Raw genomic sequence first — 7,500 nt, 5'->3', positions numbered from 1 at the left:
ATATTATCGATATATATCTGACGAAAATAAAAAAAAAATTTTATAAAACTCTAAACGGTGGATCACTTGGCTCATGGGTCGATGAAGAACGCAGCTAACTGTGCGTCATCGTGTGAACTGCAGGACACATGAACATCGACATTTTGAACGCATATTGCAGTCCATGCTACAGAGTATATAAATTTATTAAAAAATTTAATACTGCATGGACTACATATGGTTGAGGGTTGTAAGAATAATTTAATAAAGTTGCTTATAATATAATTTTAAATTATATTATTTATAGCACATGATATATTACTGGTAGGAATACCATAATATTAAAATTCAATTATATATATTTTACTTATATTATAAAATATAATAAAAAAATAAGTATATCCTAGTATTAATAAATTAGTATTAATACATTAAAGAGGAAAACTTATATAAAATTATATTATTTATAATATAAACAATACAGTAACTTATATATATTTAGTTTTCAACTAAAAAGAAAAATTAAAAATATTCTTAAAAACAACCTCAACTCATATGAGACTACCCCCTGAATTTAAGCATATTAGTTAGGGGAGGAAAAGAAACTAACTAGGATTTTCTTAGTAGCGGCGAGCGAAAAGAAACTAGTTCAGCACTAAAGGATTTTGTTTATACAAATATCCGATGTAGTGTATGGAATATCTATATTCTAATATGAGAAATTAACAGTCTAAGTCCTTCTTAAACGAGGCCATTTACCCATAGAGGGTGCTAGGCCCGTATGACGTTAATGATTATTAGAAGATATTTCCAAAGAGTCGTGTTGCTTGATAGTGCAGCACTAAGTGGGTGGTAAACTCCATCTAAAACTAAATATAACCATGAGACCGATAGCAAACAAGTACCGTGAGGGAAAGTTGAAAAGAACTCTGAATAGAGAGTTAAATAGTACGTGAAACTGTTTAGAGGTTAAGCCCGATGAACCTAAACATCCATGAAATATGAAAAATTCAACATTATAAATATTATATAATTATATAATAATGATGGTGTGCAATTTTTTCATATATGGACATTGCAATCTGTTAATAAATATATATTTATCATAAGATATATTTAAAAAGTTTATTTTATATATGAAAATTTATTTTCTATATAATATAATTTAAATATTATCGGATAAATAATTGACAGATAAAAAATCAATATAATGCGTAAATTATATATTATTATAATTTTATAATATTATATTAATTTATATATTAATATAATTATTATATGCATTAATATGATTAGCAATGCTATAGATTTAGGATACCTTCGGGACCCGTCTTGAAACACGGACCAAGGAGTCTAACATGTGTGCAAGTCATTAGAATTTATTTTAAATAAAATCTAAAGGCGTAATTAACTTAACTGTTAATATGGGATTAAATTATATATATAATTTTATATATATAATATCAATCCTGGGGCGTTCTATATAGTTATGTATATAAATAATTTTTAATTATTTTTTATACCTCTAACTAGAACGTACCTTGAGCATATATGCTGTGACCCGAAAGATGGTGAACTATACCTGATCAGGTAGAAGTCAGGGGAAACCCTGATGGAAGACCGAAACAGTTCTGACGTGCAAATCGATTGTCAGAATTGGGTATAGGGGCGAAAGACCTATCGAACTATCTAGTAGCTGGTTCCCACCGAAGTTTCCCTCAGGATAGCTGGTGCATAAAAATATTATATAAAATAATCTTATCTGGTAAAGCGAATGATTAGAGGCCTTAGGGCCGAAACGACCTTAACCTATTCTCAAACTTTAAATGGGTAAGAACCTAAACTTTCTTGAATGAAGTTTTAGGTTATGATATATTGTGCCCAGTGGGCCACTTTTGGTAAGCAGAACTGGCGCTGTGGGATGAACCAAACGTGACGTTACGGTGCCTAAATTAACAACTCATGCAGATACCATGAAAGGCGTTGCTTGCTTAAAACAGCAGGACGGTGGACATGGAAGTCGTAATCCGCTAAGGAGTGTGTAACAACTCACCTGCCGAAGCAACTAGCCCTTAAAATGGATGGCGCTTAAGTTGTATACCTATACGTCACTGTTAATGTAAATGATTTATATTACATTATTAATGTATATAAATTTAGAAACATTAACAAGTAGGTGGGTACAATGGTAGCGTAGAAGCATCTTCCGTAAGGATGTGTGGAGCTGCCATTGGTACAGATCTTGGTGGTAGTAGCAAATAATCGAATGAGACCTTGGAGGACTGAAGTGGAGAAGGGTTTCGTGTGAACAGTGGTTGATCACGAGTTAGTCGGTCCTAAGCTTAAGGCGAAAGCCGAACAAAATTTAAGGTTTTATCCCCATTGATAATATAAAATACCTTAAATTAAATAAGCGAAAGGGAATACGGTTCCAATTCCGTAACCTGTTGAGTATACGTTTGTAATAAATATGGTCATTATGATCATCCTGGTAACAGAAACAATCATAGAGAAGCCGTCGAGAGGTATCGGAAGAGTTTTCTTTTCTGTTTTATAGTTGTACTACCATGGAAATCTTTCGAAGAGAGATATGGTAGATGAACTAGAAGAGCATGGCATTTACTGCTGTGTCGATATTTTCTCCTCGGACCTTGAAAATCTATGATTGGGCCACGCAAACTTCTCAACAGGCCGTACCAATATCCGCAGCTGGTCTCCAAGGTGAAGAGTCTCTAGTCGATAGAATAATGTAGGTAAGGGAAGTCGGCAAATTAGATCCGTAACTTCGGGATAAGGATTGGCTCTGAAGATTGAGATAATCGGGCTTGAATGGGAAACAATAAAGTGGTGCATGTACTCGTTCTGGGTAAATAGAATTTATTATAAAATTTATTTTATAATATTTTTGTTCCCCGGATAGAAGCTACATAACCAGTTGTGGAACATTCTTGCTAATAATATACTGGTAATATAATTTTTTAATTATATTATCATATATTTTATAACGGTTATCAATTAACAATCAATTCAGAACTGGCACGGACTTGGGGAATCCGACTGTCTAATTAAAACAAAGCATTGTGATGGCCCTAACGGGTGTTGACACAATGTGATTTCTGCCCAGTGCTATGAATGTCAAAGTGAAGAAATTCATTTAAGCGCTGGTTAACGGCGGGAGTAACTATGACTCTCTTAAGGTAGCCAAATGCCTCGTCATCTAATTAGTGACGCGTATGAATGGATTAACGAGATTCCTACTGTCCCTATCTACTATCTAGCGAAACCACAGCCAAGGGAACGGGCTTGGAATAATTAGCGGGGAAAGAAGACCCTGTTGAGCTTGACTCTAGTCTGGTAGTGTAAGGAGACATAAGAGGTGTAGCATAAGTGGGAGATATAATATTTCGGTATTATATCAATAATGAAATACCACTACTCTTATTGTTTCCTTACTTACTTGATAAAATGGAACGTGTATCATTTACTTAGCCATTACACGGATATATATCCATTATATATTTTATGGTATTTTGTTTTGATGCAAGTTTCTTGATAAAAGTACAATGAGTTTGTTATATACACCAAACATATTTATATAAAATGATTTTGGTATAAAAAATAATTATTTTTAATTATTTTCTTATACTTATAATCAAAGTAATATAATATGGTATGACTCTTTCACTCAGGTATGATCCAATTCAAGGACATTTCCAGGTGGGGAGTTTGACTGGGGCGGTACATCTTTCAAATAATAACGAAGGTGTCCCAAGGCCAGCTCAGTGCGGACAGAAACCACACGTAGAGCAAAAGGGCAAATGCTGACTTGATCTCGATGTTCAGTACACATAGAGACAGCAAAAGCTCGGCCTATCGATCCTTTTGGTTTAAGGAGTTTTTAACAAGAGGTGTCAGAAAAGTTACCACAGGGATAACTGGCTTGTGGCAGCCAAGCGTTCATAGCGACGTTGCTCTTTGATCCTTCGATGTCGGCTCTTCCTATCATTGTGAAGCAAAATTCACCAAGCGTTGGATTGTTCACCCATTCAAGGGAACGTGAGCTGGGTTTAGACCGTCGTGAGACAGGTTAGTTTTACCCTACTGATGACAATATATTATTGTGACAGCATTCCTGCGTAGTACGAGAGGAACCGCAGGTACGGACCAATGGCACAATACTTGTTCGAGCGAACAGTGGTATGACGCTACGTCCGTTGGATTATGCCTGAACGCCTCTAAGGTCGTATCCGTGCTGGACTACAATAATAATAATGGGGCGACTGTATTGTATAGCAATAAACCATTTAAAGTTATTATCTTTATGATAATAACGATAATGGATTATGTGATGCTAATGTTATGTAAAATATAGTTACAGAGTATGTATACATGGTATCTTACTTGACGGATAACTAGTTTTGCATTTAAACATTATTAAATACGATGACAGTGCCTAGAATCAATTGTAAACGACTTTGGTAACGGGCAAGGTGTTGTAAGTGGTTGAGCAGCTGCCATACTGCGATCCACTGAAGCTTATCCTTTGCTTGAAGATTCGAAAAATTTATTTTATTTTTCGATTCTTCTTATTATTCCACATATTATTATCTCATGTAGAGTAGTGATATTGTGTGGGATATGGGGTCAGGTCTGCTCTGGTCTGGTCTAGTCTAGTCTAGATTTAGTCTAGTCTGGTCTAGTCTGATCTAGTATTGTATGGCCTGATCTGGTTTGGGTGATGGTCTTTATAGCCCTTATACATTCTTTATTATACATTACTAACAAGGTATGTATTATAAAATTGTATATGGGTATATAATAGTGGCGATGGTGGTAGCCACTAGTAGTACATTCTTATTACTTACTATAAAGTATTAAGTATGTATTATAAAATTGTATATGGGTATAATAGTGGCGATGGCGGTAGCCACTATTAGTACATTCTTATTACTTACTATAAAGTATTAAGTATGAATTATAAAATAGTATATGGGTATAATAGTGGCGATGGCGGTAGCCACTATTAGTACATTCTTATTACTTACTATAAAGTATTAAGTATGAATTATAAAATAGTATATGGGTATAATAGTGGCGATGGCGGTAGCCACTATTAGTACATTCTTATTACTTACTATAAAGTATTAAGTATGAATTATAAAATAGTATATGGGTATAATAGTGGCGATGGCGGTAGCCACTATTAGTACATTCTTATTACTTACTATAAAGTATTAAGTATGAATTATAAAATAGTATATGGGTATAATAGTGGCGATGGCGGTAGCCACTATTAGTACATTCTTATTACTTACTATAAAGTATTAAGTATGAATTATAAAATAGTATATGGGTATAATAGTGGCGATGGCGGTAGCCACTATTAGTACATTCTTATTACTTACTATAAAGTATTAAGTATGAATTATAAAATAGTATATGGGTATAATAGTGGCGATGGCGGTAGCCACTATTAGTACATTCTTATTACTTACTATAAAGTATTAAGTATGAATTATAAAATAGTATATGGGTATAATAGTGGCGATGGCGGTAGCCACTATTAGTACATTCTTATTACTTACTATAAAGTATTAAGTATGAATTATAAAATAGTATATGGGTATAATAGTGGCGATGGCGGTAGCCACTATTAGTACATTCTTATTACTTACTATAAAGTATTAAGTATATATTATAAAATTGTATATGAGTATAATAGTGGCGATGGCGGTAGCCACTATTAGTTCATTCTTATTACTTACTATAAAGTATTAAGTATGTATTATAAAATTGTATATGGGTATAATAGTGGCGATGGCGGTAGCCACTATTATTACATTCTTATTACTTACTATAAGTATATTAAGTGTGTATTATAAAATTGCATATGAGTATTAATAGTGGCGTTGGTACTTAAGTAGTACATTCTTATTATACTTACCTATATATAAGTATGTATTATAGGAATGGTGATAAACATTTGCTATTGAAGGCTTGTAATATTGATTGGTAGGTGGTGGTGGTGGTTGTTAAGATAGGTTAAGTATATTCTTACTATAAATACTTCAAATAAGTATTTTCTTAATGTATTACTGCATGAATAATGATTTAAGTAATACTTATTATTATATATCAATACAGTGGCAGGTATTGGATATGGGAATAACATAGACCTGAACGAGACATATGTTATGCTCGACAGGCAATAATTACTTTTCATAAGTGAAAAGTAACCTGGGTTGGTAAGCATGTTATGCCCACCCGATGAAAAAATTTTTTTCAGCCTGGTTTGATATTTACCAATGGCAATATAAGCCTGATCGGGACATATGTTATGCTCGACAGGCAATAATTACTTTTCATGAATGAAAAGTAACCTGAGTTGGTAAACATGTTATGCCCACCCGATGAAAAAAATTTTTTCAGCCTGGTTTGATATTTATCAAAGGCAAAATAAGCCTGATCGGGACATATGTTATGCTCGACAGGCAATAATTACTTTTCATGAATGAAAAGTAACCTGGGTTGGTAAGCATGTTATGCCCACCCGATGAAAAAATTTTTTTCAGCCTGGTTTGATATTTATCAAAGGCAAAATAAGCCTGATCGGGACATATGTTATGCTCGACAGGCAATAATTATTTTTCATGAATGAAAAGTAACCTGGGTTGGTAAACATGTTATGCCCACCCGATGAAAAAATTTTTTTCAGCCTGGTTTGATATTTATCAAAGGCAAAATAAGCCTGATCGGGACATATGTTATGCTCGACAGGCAATAATTACTTTTCATGAATGAAAAGTAACCTGGGTTGGTAAACATGTTATGCCCACCCGATGAAAAAATTTTTTTCAGCCTGGTTTGATATTTATCAAAGGCAAAATAAGCCTGATCGGGACATATGTTATGCTCGACAGGCAATAATTACTTTTCATGAATGAAAAGTAACCTGGGTTGGTAAACATGTTATGCCCACCCGATGAAAAAATTTTTTTCAGCCTGGTTTGATATTTACCAATGGCAATATAAGCCTGATCGGGACATATGTTATGCTCGACAGGCAATAATTACTTTTCATGAATGAAAAGTAACCTGAGTTGGTAAACATGTTATGCCCACCCGATGAAAAAAATTTTTTCAGCCTGGTTTGATATTTATCAAAGGCAAAATAAGCCTGATCGGGACATATGTTATGCTCGACAGGCAATAATTACTTTTCATGAATGAAAAGTAACCTGGGTTGGTAAGCATGTTATGCCCACCCGATGAAAAAATTTTTTTCAGCCTGGTTTGATATTTATCAAAGGCAAAATAAGCCTGATCGGGACATATGTTATGCTCGACAGGCAATAATTATTTTTCATGAATGAAAAGTAACCTGGGTTGGTAAACATGTTATGCCCACCCGATGAAAAAATTTTTTTCAGCCTGGTTTGATATTTACCAATGGCAATATAAGCCTTATCGGGACATATGTTATGCTCGACAGGCAATAATTACTTTTCATGAATGAAAAGT

At 33.8% G+C, this 7,500-nt stretch overlaps 2 pseudogenes; both read left to right on the top strand.

Annotated features, from left to right (window-relative positions):
• Positions 1-46: 46 nt before the first annotated feature.
• LOC129618013 (5.8S ribosomal RNA) lies at positions 47-230 on the top strand (annotated as a pseudogene).
• A 290-nt stretch (positions 231-520) lies between these two features.
• On the top strand, positions 521-4,538 carry LOC129618007 (large subunit ribosomal RNA; annotated as a pseudogene).
• The last annotated feature ends 2,962 nt before the right edge of the window (positions 4,539-7,500 follow it).

The sequence above is a fragment of the Condylostylus longicornis genome, unplaced genomic scaffold (genome assembly GCF_029603195.1).
Source record: "Condylostylus longicornis isolate FDR11 unplaced genomic scaffold, ASM2960319v2 ptg000711l, whole genome shotgun sequence".
NCBI lineage: Eukaryota > Metazoa > Arthropoda > Insecta > Diptera > Dolichopodidae > Condylostylus > Condylostylus longicornis.
Note: the sequence above shows the minus strand (reverse complement) of the source record. Positions and strands in the feature narration are given on the sequence as shown.